General features: G+C 38.7%; 1 protein-coding gene across 1 annotated transcript in view; it reads left to right on the top strand.

Annotated features, from left to right (window-relative positions):
• Nucleotides 1–1432: 1432 nt before the first annotated feature.
• Nucleotides 1433–17541, top strand: part of LOC134651442 (uncharacterized) — a 134274-nt gene continuing 118165 nt past the window's right edge. Inside the window, exon 1 of the mRNA XM_063506548.1 lies at nucleotides 1433–1583. The gene's annotated coding sequence lies outside the window, so the exon portion shown is untranslated. The remainder of the gene's footprint in view (nucleotides 1584–17541) is intronic.

Here is a 17541-nt window from a genome sequence, read left to right as displayed (position 1 = left end):
AGCAACGTCGGGCGGGGTCAGTACTTGGATGGGTGACCGTTTTTTTGCTTGTTTTGCTCTGTTTTTTGTTGATGGTGCGGAACCCTCCGTGCGCGAGTCCGATTCGCACTTGGCCGGTTTTTATTAGGTAGGTAGGTTTGCGTTTGGTTACAAAAGTTGGTAAATAAAAAAAGATCCAAACAGGGCCTTGTTTTATTCATGATAAGTCTCCGTAATCCAGCTTTTTACCTGAAACAATGTGTCGATGTGGTTGCGAATGGGGCACGCTAGGTTACTAAATCTACTTGTTCCATTTTCGAGACGACACTCGAGCTGGAATACAAAAATACCTTCTAGTTTAGAAAAATAGCAAATACATGTATGATGTTACTTTTGTCAGTGTTATCGGAGTTATCTTACAAAATCTGCTGCAATGGCAAAGATTTGAAATCGGAAGCTGCTTTTAATACGTATTTACCCACCCTACATAGGTTATTAAAATGGATGCAAATTGAGTGCTTTGTAAATGGAATTAACTAATTATTTTGTAACATAGGTAATAGGTAATATCTATCTAATAGACTGAACAGTTTACCCAAACAAGTACATAGTAGAAACAGAAAAATATCCGGATAAGGTAATGAGTACACTTAAGAAAGCACTGATTAATATGAATTAGTGTATTTTATAACTAATATTAAAATAACATGTAAGTAAGCACTAACTACCTAAAAAGATACAGTACTTACTAGTATATAATTAAGGATCAACTTAGTTTAGATAATCTCCAAATTTAGACTTTGTAACCGAGCTCTGACTGTTAAATTATGAGTGGCCACCTTACGGGGCTTACGGTCACGTGATCGCATTACGCCCCTTACGGTCACGTGATCGCCTTACGCTGTCTCGAGTTTATCATTTTTTCCCCACCTCAAAAAGTGCCCAGCGCCGCTAAAGAAGTTTTCACTTCAAAAACAAACATAGGTAAGTACATAAAAATATACGGGTAATCAAAATACACGACACGTGTAAAATAATACCCACGCCACGTAACCTACGTGTGACAAAGATGTAGGTGTTAGCTACCTATATTTAGTGTGTAGTTTACTTTCAGTTTTTCTATAAATAAAACTTTGATTTCGTTTTTATTTATTTACTTAATTACATGTTTGAGAAAAGCACTACGTATACCTCGGCGGGGTTGCCGGCCTCATAACTATCCGGCAACCCCTTACTTCACGGCCTCTGTAGTAATGTACTATTGATGTTTGATCAATCTGATGAAAAACAATGTTCGATGTCGATTTTTAAGATTATGGGGTAGGTGCGGTGACGCGCTACGGTGGCGGCGACGGCGGCGGCGACGGTGCCGGTGGCGGTCGGCCGTGGGCGGCGCGCGCTCGCCGCCGCCCGCGCCCGCCCGGCTCCAGTAGTTCCAGTACCTGCCCGCCGCCGGCCAGAGCGCACGTCCCGGCACCACCCCCGTAGCCGCTCTGCTAAAGCCTTCACCACCTCCAACGCCGCCGGCACAACAAACTCTCGGTGCCCTTGTGATACTATGTGCTTCTGATCGCGCCGACAGCGGACGACCACTCTAAACGCGAGTAAGTTTTTAATACGTTCATTATACCTATGGTTATTGACACCACACACCGGGAATGTATTTATGATTTTGTCACTAGGCAAAACTGAATTATTATTTGACTCGTGAGGTCTACTATTAGTTTACTTGCCTACCTGGAAAAAAAAAATACTGTCTAGCCTCACGACATTAACATAATATATTATATTTTTTGTTTAAAGCATATGTGAAATAACAGTACCTACAGTCTTCCTTTGAAAGCAGCGCCAAAAAGTCGGCCGTTATTTGTCTTTGCACACTCCTTACTCTCTCGTACACTCCTCGGATTTATTGACGTCATACAAATTCAACATCCCAATTGTGTACACACAAATTCTACATTTTCAACATTTAGTGTCTACTTAAATAAACAAGGTAAGCAAATGAATAATTAACTGCACTAGTTATATTTAATATAAAACGTTTTCTTAGATCTTGGTTATTTACATAATAAACTTACAACCATGTTTCTAGTTTCTACAAGTGCATAATTTTAGTATAAGTAGGTATTATACTCTATGAATAACAAGAAAGTGAATATATAATTTATTTGTTCCCTAGTTATAACAAGAAACTGGCTCATAATATCTACCTATATAATAGATATTTGTTTTACAAGGGGGCAAAGTTGTTGTTGAACCGCTCAAGCAAAGCACGACGGTTAAACATGTCACCGAGTGAAACACAAAAATTTTCACCACACCAACGCAAGGAAAATATTAACTATAAAATATTACATATCAAATCCAAATAAACAATAAAATTAAATATTTATCATACAAAATCGTCACTTAAAAGTCAATTCCACCAGCCAATATACATAATTATGGAAACAACTCAAAATCTGCATCTAATTACAATGCCACTCTTATGGAAAAAATGAATCGTTGTCATCAGTTTATGAAGTATCAAGAGAGCCTTTACCACTTGGTTTGGTAAAAAGTAACATAAGTTACCTTGTATATTGTTTTTTACTGTAAAATAGTTGTCCAGGGCAAATCAATCAGACAGTAGGTATGGTGACCAGAATGCTGGTATGTAGCAGGGATGTTGCGTATGCCGATTTTTTGACATACGCGGATGCGGATGCGGATTTTTAAAGTCTCACATACGCGGATGCGGATGCGGATGCGGATGTCAAGATTAGGTACTTAGAAAACGTTAAATATTACATTTTTAGTCTTTTTTTATTTAAAAAAAAACGAAACGTTTAGTATTTGAGCAAGAATATAGGTGCGTTATATTTAATAAACAGTAACTTGGCCGACTTTTCTGGATCTAGACGATTTCGACAGTCTTATAAAACATGTAGGTAAGTAAGCTAAACAGCTAGAATTTTTTATAATGTAGACCTATAGTTTCCTATATGCAAAACATATTTTGTAATGAACTTAATACTATGAAATGCTATCTGAGTAGGTATAACAACTGTAAAAAGTAACAAATAATGAGATAGCTTAACCTAACTTTCACACTAATTTAATAAAGAATAAACCTTCTTTTTAAATAACCCTAACGAACTGCCAAATATATCCGCGTTCATTCATACACTTTTCATTATACAACCCTAATGACAAAATTACCTAGCACTTACGCCGCCGCTAAGACGTTCCTGTACCGACTTGTTCGACATCCGCATCCGCATAAGCTCCGCATCGATTTTATGCGGATGCGGATGCGGATGTCGAAAATAATGCGCAAGTTCCGCGGTTGCGGATGCGGATGCGGATGTTCGCAACATCCCTGGTAGGTAGTACCTAAGCGCTGTTCCGTGTTATGTACTTATGAAACGAGTAAGCCCTCAAATTGTCCGTCGCATCACGTACCCATAGTTCAGAGGGGGATTTCTGGGTTAAAAAGACAAATATATTATTTTAGTAAATAAGAGACTGTTTTTGTTATTAACGGTTTTTTCGATTTTTGACAAAGTTGCGTTCGGCGCTCGAGATCACAAACTTGAATTATTAATTGGGCCAACATCATAAATAACTCTGCAAAAAAACAGAACTACCGGATTTGACGCAAACGCTAAATGTATAAATTTACTGTATTATTAAATGAGTTTTAATCTCCTTAATAATACGTACCTCCCCTATAACTTGTTATGATTAAGTAAGAAAACTGATGTATGGAGTGAGCATTTTAAGCTTAATTGTTTCCTAAGCTGAACATACGAGTATGCCCGTTTGATTTTTAATGCCAATTTCAAACAAATTCTAATATTAACAGTATTGAGACTCATATCGGCATTATTAACTACTGCGCATTGCTTCTTGTTTATCGGACTTTCCTACATATTGTCAAACGTTGTTTAATACAAATGTGTATGTAGGGGTGCTATATGTTTGACGCCAATGTCTGTCTATCTGTCTGTAGCATCGTAGCTCTCAAACGGATGGATCGATTTCGATCCGTTTTTTTTACGTGAAAGCGAGTTTTCGTTGCGGCGGTCCTTAGCTATGATTATTACAAATCGATTTAGCAGTTTGAAGAATATCACCTCCTTTACAAAATGATGCAAGTCATATTTTTGGCATAATCGCGTAATTTTTTTTTTAAGTGAAAACTTCTTTAGCGGCGCTGTGCACTTTTTGAGGTGGGGAAAAAATGTTAAACTCGCGTGAGATCACGTGACCGTAAGATGGACCTGTTACATGTAATGTCATTGAGTTTTTCTTTATTGATTTAAACGCCATCTAGTGAGTTTCGCTCTAACTGGTATTAATATAACTCGAGTACTAACAGTGATGTGCTTAGGGGTTTCAAGTAATGCGACGAAATAACGCTAGATGGCGTTAACCTCAATTATACATAGTGCATTTTGCACTAGTCGTTGAGTTTTCACTTCTGCCGGCAATCTTAGAATTCTTAGGTCAATAACATAAATATGAAAATAGTTAGCAACACTAAGACCAATAGAAGCGTTATAGTCGAGAGTGTAGGCCCTAAACTACGGCGTTGCATGAACAAAAGATTTCCTTCGGCAGGATTGGTCCTTAGGACCCAAGGAGGGATTTATGAAGTGGAGCCACCAAGATTTTGGGCGGCTCTCAACTTTATCCTGATATATATATATATATATCATTTTAGTTACTAGACCAAGTTTGGTATCGTTTTCGTATAAATCGGGAATGCCGAATTAATTTATGATATCATAATGACACCATTATTAAATTGTACAACGGGACTTAATCGCGTATCTAAGTTTTTAAGATTTACATCCGACGTTTCGAGGACGGCGTTGTCCCCGTGGTCTCGGAGAAGACTGGCTTAAGTTGACATCAGCATCTTCTAACCGCGCGAGTTTTTCGAACTACCCGCACTTGGTCTTGTTTATCCGCTTGAACGTTTTGCGCACTAGGGATGTCACTCTGTCGACACAACACTAACGATATTCGATTTAACGACTGTCGATATTCGTTTACGCTTACATTTACTAATGACTGGATTCCATGTGGATGAGATCGTGAAACCCTCGTCCCGATTGAAATTACTATTTTTTTGATTTCAATGGCTTCCCGTACTTTCCTGCTGTAGAAATGACGATCCGTGGACAGGATTTTAGGGTTATGCAGCTCAATCCAGTGGTTTGGTCCTGACTCCAGTAAATGCTCAGCCACGGTGCTCAGCCACGGTGCAATGCTCAGTCTCGCTCCGAGCGCCGAACAGAGCGCGCGCGTGCGCATGCATAGGTACCTATCGCGTTCGCGCCATTTGTTTGCGATCGACTCGAAACAACTATAACTTGCCTTAAATCGTCGTAATGGAGTGTATACAGTGCCATAAAACATTGTCGAAAAGGGGGTCCCATTTTATGTGTCAGGGACCATGCCAGGGAACCTTCCATAGGAATTGTGTTAAGGGATTGGCTGCTGACATGAAAGCGGGACGAAATAGAACCCACTGTAACAACTGTGTGGAGGATGAAACTGAGGACGAAGACGCTGACGAGGACGGACAAGACTTTACCATGATCCTCAAGGACATTCAGAAAAAGGTAGGCTCTATTCCCGGATTCAAGAAGCAATTAGACGCTATTAATCAAAGCATGGATGTCTTATCCGATAAATACGATGCCCTGATATCCGAGCACGCAAAGTCTAAAGAGAAAATACACGCACTAGAAAAGAATATTTCTACGATAAACAACAAATGTGTTTATTTGGAAAAGCAGAATGTGGCGCTCGAGCAAAAACTGTTCGAATTCGAGCAAAGCACGCGCAAGCAGAATATTGAAATTGTCGGCCTTGAAGAACTGTCGGAGGAAAGCGCGATGAGTGTTGTAACCAAATTGGGCGATATACTCGAAGTGAATACCGCAGACATCGACTGGGCCCGTCGCAAACCATCAAAAAAACCAGGCGACGACAAACCGGCCTCCATCATAGTCGGCTTCAAGACCTCCGGCGCCGGCTCCCGTGATGCGTGGCTGTCGCAGCGTCGCAAGGTCGCGGAGGTGACGAGCAACATGGTGACCGGCGGCACTAAAACGAATAAAATCTACATAAATGAAGACCTGCCCAAACCGACCCGAGCTTTACTCTGGATTACCAAAAAGAATTTGCACGGAATCTACAGATTCATTTGGATATCCAACGGTAAAGTACTAGTTAAGAAGGCAGAAGGAGACAAGACCCTTTGGATGAGATCGGAGAGCGAGGTCAACGACCTACTCAAAGTGAAGTGAAGAGTTTACCTACGTGCGGTGTAATGTGCTAAATTTAATAATAACATTCAATGATCTCACTAGTATTGAGTCAATTAGTGATGACTCAATAGATACTGCTAAATATGATAATTTTAATTATTGGTTTTCTTCTATAAATAGTTTTAATAACTGCTTATGCATACTTCATGTCAATATTCGTTCTTTAAAGAAAAACTTCGCAGAATTATTGTTAACTATAAATAACAACATTGACCACATCGATATTCTTGTAATTACTGAACCTAATATTAATTTCTCTTTGTTAAGTTTTTACAGCATAAAAGGTTTCAATCTACATAGTTATACCCGCACTGACCGCAGCGGGGGAGGGGTTCTTGTTTACACGCGGGAGGGTATCCAGGCGAGCGCGCACGAGACCCCCGCCACTAGCTTGCGATCAGCAGAGTGCGTTTCCATTACCATAAATGTTAATAATGAAACGGTGTATTTGTTATGTGTTTACAGACCACCTAAAATAAGTAAGCAAGATAAAATTATTGAATTCCTTGAAGACCTTCGGCCACTTTTAGAATCTGTACCCTCTAACGCTAATCTTATTTTTTGTGGTGATATAAATATTAACTTATTAAATAAACAGAATAAATATGTTCTAGAGTATGAAACTACTATGACAGAATTTGGTTTAAATAAATGTATTAATATAGTAACACGTAAGGAAATAGTTATTGATAAGATTGTAGAATCCTGCTTAGACCATATTTACATAAGAACCTCGGTTGGTACGGCACTAATAAGCTCAGCTGTTATAGAGCATAAAATATCGGACCATTATTTTGTGTCAGCTGTGGTGCAGTGGAACCGCGCCCCGGCGAGCGATTCCGGCCGCGCCGGCGCCCATAGCAACGGCGCTTCGCCGGTGTCGCGCGGCAGTGGCGCCCTCGGTGGTACGGGTGGCACAAAACGGAAACATTTAGCCCGCGCTGAGTCGCGACGTGTCCTTGACAACCGCAAGGTCAGAGAAATGCTTTTAGACATTAATTTTGATGCCTTAATGTCATTAAATTGCCCAGTAGAATTGTATAATGCATTAACACGAATATTTTATGACATATACAACGATTGCTATGTAAATAAAACGGTCAAGTGTAACACAAGTAGAAATCATAAACCCTGGATTAACGATAATTTGAAGAATATGATAATAGAAAGGGATAGATTATTTCACATATGGTGCCATGAGCCAAAGAATATGCTAAAGCGACTTAGTTATACTAGGTATAGGAATAAATGTACTAAAGCCATAAATAAAAGTAAAAATTTTTACGATAAAAAGTGTATTATAGAGTGTAATCATAATATTAAGAAAATATGGGAAAGGATAAATATATTGTTGGGAAAAAATAGTAAAAATTTAGATGATATAATACACTCTAACATGCAAGATATGGGAGATGACAAATATATATGTAATAAGTTCGCCTCTACTTATACGGACGAGATCAAAGAGATTAAACATATGTGTAATGATACCTGGATTGATAGGGATAATTATGTTAAAAAGTCAGACGTGTGCATGAGATGGCAGCCCGTGAAGAGTCACCAAGTTAGAAAAGCTGTCAAAAACATGAACGCAAACAAATCTCCGGGCAGCGATCTGATACGCATGTCTGACGTAAAACTCGTCGCAGACAAAATAAGTCCTATTCTTGCCAGATTGATTAATTTATCTGTCAAACATCATAAATTCCCTAGTAAGCTAAAAGAAGCTATAATTCGTCCAATTTACAAAAAAGGAGATCGTAAATCTTTTTCTAATTATAGACCCATTGCAATATTATCCAGCATTGATAAAATTATGGAAAAATGTATAACCGACCAGCTTAGTACCTATCTTAGTAAAAATGATGTTTTAACTCCCAGTCAACACGGTTTTCAAAGAGGAAAAAGTACCTCAACTTTATTGTCAAATTTCACAGATGAAATTAATAACTACCTGAATGATAAAAAAATTGTATTAGCCGTATTCTTTGATTTCAAAAAGGCGTTCGATACTTTAGAATCGAACACCTTATTGAAGGCCATGCACGAGTGCGGAGTGAGCGAGCCGCTGAACACATGGTTCCGCGACTATCTCGCCTCGCGCTCCTACAAGGTCAGGGTCGGGAACTCCTATAGTCGTGAGTGCGCCGTGGAGTGTGGGGTGCCTCAAGGTTCGGGCTGTGGTCCTGTCTGCTACTTGATGCACGTTAACAGCTTGTGCGGTGTGCTGCAGCATTGCTCAGCGCACATGTTCGCAGACGACCTATGCGCCTTGCGCGCGGGCACTGACCTTGAGGACACTTTCCGTCTAGTTCAGCAAGACATTAACTCGGTCATTAAGTGGTCTCACGACAATGGAATAGTTCTCAACTCCAATAAAACCAAGTTCTTGCTAATTCATTCACCGTACTTACCAATTAAGAATATCCCTTCCAAACTATATGCCCATACTTTCCATTGCTTTCACCTTAACAACTATAACTGTAACTGTGAACCTATTCAACAAGTAGAATGTATTACTTACCTTGGAATCAAAGTAGACGAGCACCTATCCTGGTCGTATCATGTTAATTTTATTTATGAAAAACTTAGAGTCTTATTAGGTAAGTTCTATCACTTAAAATTCAAAGTTCCTATTAGCACACTTAGATGTCTATACATGTCACTTGTAGATTCAATATTGAGTTATGCTCTTGACAGCTATGGGCTCACAACTAAGACCAATATCGATAAACTAGAGACTATGCAGATCAGATTTTTAAAATTACTTGTCAACCATAAAATTAAACTCAAATGTAAAGGTAACTACAGACTACTATTTAAAATTTGCAATATTTTACCAGTTAGTTTAAAACATAAATACTTACTCGCGATCAATAACCATAGCTACCAAGAGTCTAACTCAGCGGATTCCTTAACACCAGTTAATCATACATACATCACAAAGGCTGTGACTACAGGCAAACTATCCGTTCCTAGAATTAATAACTACTACGGGGATAGAACACTTAGAAAAAGAATTCCATACTTACTCAATAGTTTGCCTGAAGCTATAAGACGCGAAAACAAGAAGTCCAAATTTAAATCTATGTTAAAAAAACATTACCATGACACATTGTAGTAATTAATTTACCTACTTTAAGTTACATTAAGTTACATATTAACCAGAGACTGATGACCCCACAGTCAAACTCATTGTTGAGTTTTGCGGGGCTATGATTATAGTTAAGAATATCACTGTACTTTATTAATTAAATAAATAAAATAAATAAAATAACGGCAGACTTATTCACCTGACGATTTTTGACAGCTGCAATATCTTCCTTAACTCTTTCTGCTATTGTGCGCTTTGTTTCTCCGATATAGGAAGTACCACAACTGCAATCAATTTTGTAAGCGCCAAACGCCGCGACTGATGGAATAACGTCCTTCGGTGACCTTAGGCTCCCTGCGACTTTGAATAAAGGAGTGTACACCGTCTTTATAGAGTACTTTCCAAGTACCGTGCCAACTTTATCGGTTACCCCTTTTACATACGGCAAAAATGCCGGTTGTCTGGAGACATCAGGACGTTTTCCTCTTGGCTTCCGTCTGGGTTGCCATAACGCTCAAGCGGATAAAGATAAAGATAAAAGATAGTTTATTCAAGTAGGCATAATTACAATGCGCTTATGAACGTCAAATAAAGCTAGGTAGACCGGCTCCAACCCTACACCTCTGCCCCGAGAAGATTTAAATCCCCCCTCAATTGGAAGAGGGTATCCCAATATGGGACCGGCAACAAACTCGGCGGGACACATCTTTTCAAAAATAATTACATCTTATAATTAACATGCATTACGAGAAAATAAGGGAAAAAATACAATTTAAATTACTATAGAATTCATGCAATTATACACATAAGGTGTAATAGAAATTTGATTTAGAAAATATACATATGTACATGGAATCATACAAATTCGTAGCTCTTTCAGAAAACATATCAAATTCTTACAAAAGGAAAAGAAAATAAAGTTATTAAAAGAAATGGGAAAGCATATTATATAAATCTGATTGATTATTATGAATTACCAACATATAATATTTGATGTGCTTTCCTGCTTACCTGAGCTGTGTCACCTATAACTCTATACATAATACAATGTTTTTAATTGCTACTACTTTTTATTAGTTTCTGGTTTGGACCATGCATGTTAAACAAGACCAAGTGCGGGTAGTTCGAAAAACTCGCGCGGTTAGAAGATGCTGATGTCAACTTAAGCCAGTCTTCTCCGAGACCACGGGGACAACGCCGTCCTCGAAACGTCGGAGGTAAATCTTAAAAACTTAGATACGCGATTAAGTCCCGTTGTACAATTTAATAATGTGTAAAAATCGTGAAAGTTTAAATCAGTATATTGACACCATACCGAAGTAAAAACACGTAAAATATGAAAAAATACTTTTTTTTTTTTAATTCCTCTTCTCGCTTAAACTGCTGAACCAATTTATTTGAAATTTGGTATAAAGATGGTTTGAGTTCCAGGGAAAAACATACGATACTTTTAATCTCAAAAATAATCCCTTAAGGGTGTGAAAAGGGAGGTGAAAATTTATATGGGGATTCAATAACCGGTGAACCGATTTAGATAAAATTTGGTATAGAGATAGTTTGAATCCCGGGGAAGAACATAGGATAGTTTTTCTCCCAAAAAAATCCCTTAAAAATAAAAGGTAAGGTTTAGGATTGTATGGGGAATCAATAAACGCAAAAAACTGGGTGGCTCCACTTCTTAAATCCATCCTTGGGTCCTAAGGACCAATCCTGCCAAATGAAATCTCTTGTTTACGCTTTACGCAACGCCGTCGTTGACCTTTTTATCCTCTGAGCACACTCGACTATTAGTCATTTTTCGGTAAAACAGGAGGAAACACTACTGAACCTGTTTAGATTTAGACTTCTCATAAAAATATATGATCAAGCGGTGATGTTTAATTGTTTACCAGCTTATTACCAGATTGTTTTGCCAGCTTAAAGGCCTGCGCAAACCGGCGGAGCGCAGCGCAGATCACTTTAAAATTATCAATGTACTTTCTACCCTATTTCAATTACCTTCAGGCATAAATTTAAATGCTTTGAGACCGGAGCATCACGGAGGATTGTTACTACGCGGCATCGAGGAGCACGCTAGAGGATACCGCGGCGGTAGGCGCCGGCATGCCGCGACATCCCCCGGCGCCGGCATGCGCCGAGGCCTCCCGAGTGCGCCGGAGTAGTTCCGGGACGACGGGGGAGACACACTAATCACTAATCCCTTGTGATAGAGTTAGGGTTGCCAGATGGTCGGGATTTGGCGGGATTCTCCCGATTTTTAGCATGTGTTCCCGATTCCCGACCAAGTGAAAATTGTCCCGAAAAACAACTTCACGTTATAAAACAATAATTTCAAGTTCCGAACTGTCGTCGAGCGAGCGAGCGACCCGCGTCGAGCCGTAATGGACAGAGCAGCTGACGTAGTGCCAATAATGTAAAATATCGTTGTTTTTACTACAATTACTTTAATTTGATTGATTTTTTTCCCGGCCTAAGTCCCAAGATCCCGAAAAATTGATTTTTTTTCCGATAATAACGCCTTTCGATCTGGCAACCCTAGATAGAGTACACGCGGCGGCATGCCGCGGCATCCCCCGGCCTGCGCCGAAGTGCTCCCTGGTGCGCCGGCCGCCAGCGCCGGGGTTGGCGGGCGCTCGCGGTATCGCGGGGGATTTTACCTCGCCGGTGTGCGCTGCGCCACAGTACAAGAACAGTTAGTGAATCTTTATAGAAATGTGCCGCTGCCGGCTTGAATGTGTGCGTGCGCGCCGGGCGCCGTGTACGCACGCGCTGCCACGCACACATTCGCATAATATACGGGGGAATACGGTGGCGGCACAGTGTGGCTGTGGGCCGTACCGCGACTGCGATCGCGCGCATTCGAGCACGCTCGCATTTGCCTGCTCTTACCGGCCTTAATTTATACCTCATTTAAGAATTGATAGAACATTTCATTATATTATATAAATAGAAACCTAGTGCTACTAATAATACGCAAATAATATTTAACTAAAAATAAAAGTGACAACCCTAAGCGCCAACGCAAGAGTAGGTAAATAACTTGCCGAGCGGCCTTAGATTCACTACTGTTCTTAGTGTACAGAGGGCCTACCGCGAACCACGTTCGACGTGTTGTCTCTGTGTCGTACGTATAAATTCGTACACATGGAGGCAGCATTTCGAACGTGGTTCGCGGTAGGCCCTCTGTATGGCTGCGCGGCGTAAATCCTCCTCGGTGATCTGCGCTGGGCTCCGCCGATTTCCGCAGGCCTTTACGGTGATAGTCCAATTTGATTCCGCATGTATTATCTTTCACAAGTTGATTGTACCTACCTTTAAGTTTGCTTTACTTAAAGTACTTAATTTATGAATGGCTAGTTTTTTCGATGTAGACTACCTATTAATCCTACCTACTCCCAAGAAATACACTGATTTCTACCTAAGGATACCTAAATTCTGTTCGGTCCTATCCTGAAATCAGTGATAATTTTTTTGTTAATTACTCTAGAGTCAAGTTAAAACCAGTAAATACTAGTGGCTTTGTGAGCTGTAGACCTCGCGAGCAGAACTTAAAACTGAATAAATGTATGGCAAAAATATTTATTAAAATATAGGTATAGTACATGTAATATAAACAAAAAATTAAAAATTCCATAAAGCTACAAACAAAAATTAAACGAATACGCTTAACCCGCGCTTGATAAACAAAAAATACGAAATTTTTCATTATTTCAAAATAAAAAAACAAAATAAAAAACAACTATAAGAAATTAAAGTATAAAAAAATACAAAAGTTATGTAGCAGTATACAATTACTGGGGATGGAACCAGGGACCTGCCGATGCAAACAAAAAAAGCGAACGTTTGCAAAATACTCCATTATAGCTCTTACTAAAGCTGACGAAATTTAGCTACTCATTCTCAAGTAAAAACTAAATATTTAAATACCGCCAAAACCAGCGATACAAATTTTCTGAATTTTTGGTCATTTAATCTATAAACATATCTCAAAAAGAAAAAACTCTTATGATACCGATACGACTATTTGTTTAGGCGGGAGCTATCACGACTCCGCCATTTTGAAAAAAATCCAAAAACCGGATCGACAAAAATTTTTTATTTAGTCATATAATTCGGTCACAAAATTTCACGAAAATCGGTTAAGAATTGCGACCTGTAGAGGAGAACATCCGGACATACAAAAGCAAAATGCCCGAGTCAAAACGTAGACCTTCGCTACGCTTCGGTCAACAAGTCAAATTCACGCTCCGTATCATCATAGTGTTCGTGTTCCGTATCATCATAGTGTTTATAATGTTTTTTATCGTCAAGTCCGACTCATGTTTAACCAATTTACGTTACATATTTGTTGTTAAGTTTTTAGGGTTCCGTACCCAAAGGGTAAAAACGGGACCCTATTACTAAGACTCCGCTGTCCGTCCGTCCGTCCGTCCGTCCGTCCGTCCATCCATATGTCACCAGGCTGTATCTCACGAACCGTGTGATAGCTAGACAGTTGAAATTTTCACAGATGATGTATTTCTGTTGCCGCTATAACAACAAATACTAAAAACAGAATAAAATAAAGATTTAAGTGGGGCTCCCATACAACAAACGTGATTTTTGACCGAAATTAAGCAACGTCGGGCGGGGTCAGTACTTGGATGGGTGGCCGTTTTTTTGCTGGTTTTTTTTTTTGCTCGTTTTGCTCTATTTTTTGTTGATGGTGCGGAACCCTCCGCGCGCGAGTCCGACTCGCACTTGGCCGGTTTTTTTTTCTTCTTCTTAACTTAGTAGCGGCTCACAAAATATACTTAAACTACGTTTAAAATTTCTTTAAAATAAATATTTTATCGTTTCCGAGTAAAATGGTCGTGACATACGGACACAGATAGACGGACATGATGGAAGAGATCTCTATTAGGGATAAGTTCGCCTTTGTATATATACACATCTTCTACGTTATGTTTATTTTATGTAAACCTATTTATGTGCAATAAAGTGACATACATATTATACACAAACATACATACATGAAACTATATATTTCCGGGGTTCCGTTTTTGCCATTTTAGCTACGGATCCATAAAAACAATAACAGCAAAATATGATTGTTTGTCGAATTATGCAAAATTTGTTGAAAAGGGGTTTGTTTCTACTTTCTGTAAAACATTGCCTATTCTTAAAATTACTTATAAGGGCTCTTCTTTTTGTAGCAAAATAACTTTTTGCACAAAGAAGTCAAAAACAACATTTTGTTTTGAAACCTGCGGCAAATTCTTTTGTTTCGCTAGGTACCCACATTATTAATTGGAATAAAAAGCTTTTTTACACCTCCTATTCAGAAAAGAGCTTTTTCTTCCCTGCTAGGAGGGATCAAAGTGGCACTTTTCCTCCCTGCTAGGAGGGATCAAAGTAACACTTTTCTGTTGTAGCACACTATTTTTAAATTTTTTTTTGCACATAATTTTTTTAGCTTAAATAATCTGTTTAAGCATCAGATTGTGTCAACACTAAGATTTTTTTATTTTCCTCATAGTTGATGTGAAAAGCAGTATGTGTCACACGGTATCAAAATTATTTCGTCTTGGGCGTTACCACTTGAATCCCTCATTACGCTCAGGATTCTACTTTAGAATCCCTCACTACGTTCGGAATTCTATTGTAGAATCCATCGCTTCATTCAGGATTCATCAAAAAAGTTAAACATCAAACTTATTTTAATAATTGTTATAGATCATTATGTCTTTACCCATGGTGTTCCGGACGGTTTACTAATGAATGGGCCAAAAACGTTTCCCAAAGTATCACATCCCAAACAATGTTTCCCAAATTATCATTTCCCAAAAAAATGATTGGCAAAACAACTTATCGCAATTTTTCACTTAGCAATAGTCTTTTTTGGCAAGTTATTGTTTAGCAAATAATTACTTGGTCAAGTTTAATTTTACCAAGTATTATTTAGTCAAATGTATCATTAAGCATAACTTACATGTCCCAAAATATTACATGGCATACAATTTACATACCAATAGAGGCCATAGAGGGCCTGCAGTATTTTTATTTTTGCTTTCATTTGAAATACTTTATCATTTTGGTTATGTTTTACGCAAACGGATGTAATTTGTTGAACCATGAACATATCTGCAATAATATTTTAGAATTATATAAGGACCTAAAATAAAAATTAAGGAATTAAGATTCGGTAATCAATGGGATTGGCCGGTCAAAGTATTTAGCAGATGGCGCCAGCATAGATTGCTCTGTCAATCCCTAGAATTGTGTCAAATTCTTGTTTTTTATATAGAATTTATGCCCTAGATGCCAGCCCTTTAAGCCAAATCTCATAGAACTCAACTAGAGAAGGGGCAAGCCCCGGCAAGCTATGATGGTGCCATCTATGCAAACCATTGACAGTTGCCAAACCCATTCAGTGTAGTGTAACTGGTTAAGCGGTATCCAGACGGGATGACCAAATTGATCGATTTGATCAGAAATGAAATTGACTTGAATTTAACATTTTGATGATTAAAAATTTAATAAACATAGTATTTTTTTTGGTACTGCATTGTACCTACTATAACTAAATTTATGAAGATTATTCCCAATCTGCATTACACAAAACTGTGATTTTTTGTATTATTTCCAGTCAGAATCACGAGCTCTTTCGACCCTAATACAAGTAAAAAGTGGCCCCAAAATTTCATACAAATGCACCAAAAACTTGTGGACATTTTTTCTCAGTAAGAATGGAGAAAGCTACTGATCCTGAGTAGAAATATTATATAAATTCAAAATTCTAACAGAACGAATTTAGGTTCAAATTTAAACAGAGATGCCTATTTGCCAAATTTGCGAAGTGACAATTTGAGCAAACATCTTTTTGGAATATAATGTTAGCCAATAAAAAACGTTTGCTAAATAAGTTTTTGTCCTAATAACATTTGACAAAGTAAAATCATGCCAAATGATAATTTGACCAAATAAGTTATATGCGAAGTGTAACTTTGCTAAAGGTTCCTTTGGGAAATGAAACTATTGCGATAAGTTTGTTGGGAAGTGAAATTTGGCGAAATGTATTTGGGCCAAACGGAAGTACACCGTTCCGGACATTTGCGAGGAGTGCGCGGAGCCGAAGCCAACACGTAAAGGTCCTTTTGACACTTTAATGAGAAGGGGTGCAGTTGCACCAAGCTGATGCTGCCCTTGCCCGTGTCATGGGTCCCATGCCATGGGACACACGCGGAGGCACCCGACAGGGTGTAAGAAGTACTGAGAATTGATGGAATCTAAAATCAACTAGCTAGGCTATTGGGTGAAAGCGATGGACTAAACTTTTTTTTCAAATTTAGGTTTTTTTATGTTATTTCTACTCAGAATCACAAGCTCTTTCTATCCTAATAGGAGAAAAAAAGTGTCCCAAAATTTCCATACATTTTTCGATCTTTCCATTCCCCGACCGCCATACAAAGTCTATGAAAAATGGTGGCGTAGTGGAAATAAAAACCTTAGGACACTTTATTTCTCATATTAGGATAGAAAGAGCTCGTGATTCTGAGTAGAAATAACATAACAAATCCCAAATTTGAAAAAAAAGTGTAGGGGACAACAAAAAAAAAACGCCCAAATACTGGGCTGTGGCCCTGTGTGGGATAATAATACCGGACGCCTGTCTAATAAAACGATATGCAATTTTATTTCCGTCAGACGGTGACTCGCTTCTCAAGATGGGCCCCCACTAAAAGCTAGAATAGCTCAAAGGCAACACCGATATGAGGGCTGAGAGTAGAGAGGTGTCATTGGACTTTAAATATGTAGCCAACTCGTCATTTCCACATCTACCCTCGAGAACGCAGCTCTCGCGGCTCTAGCTGGACACCCGGCTAAGGCAAGCCAGAGGCAAAAGGCGCAGTGACTGCCATGCCACCATAGGGTATTTTGGATTCCAATATCAATATCCTCTTTTCTTAAATAGTACATTTTATTAGTTTGTGCTAAATTTTATAAAGTTTTTACATTATTCAATAAGTTAGCTGCTTTTCGTAAAATAGACAAGTTACAAAGGATACAAACCTATATATTAAGTATGTATATATATTTTAAGTAGGCTCAGAGCAGCAATAACCTAATTAGGCCCCAGAGATTCTAAGCGCAAGCGAT

The sequence above is a fragment of the Cydia amplana genome, chromosome 10, assembly GCF_948474715.1.
Source record: "Cydia amplana chromosome 10, ilCydAmpl1.1, whole genome shotgun sequence".
Classification (NCBI taxonomy): Eukaryota; Metazoa; Arthropoda; class Insecta; order Lepidoptera; family Tortricidae; genus Cydia; species Cydia amplana.
Note: the sequence above shows the minus strand (reverse complement) of the source record. Positions and strands in the feature narration are given on the sequence as shown.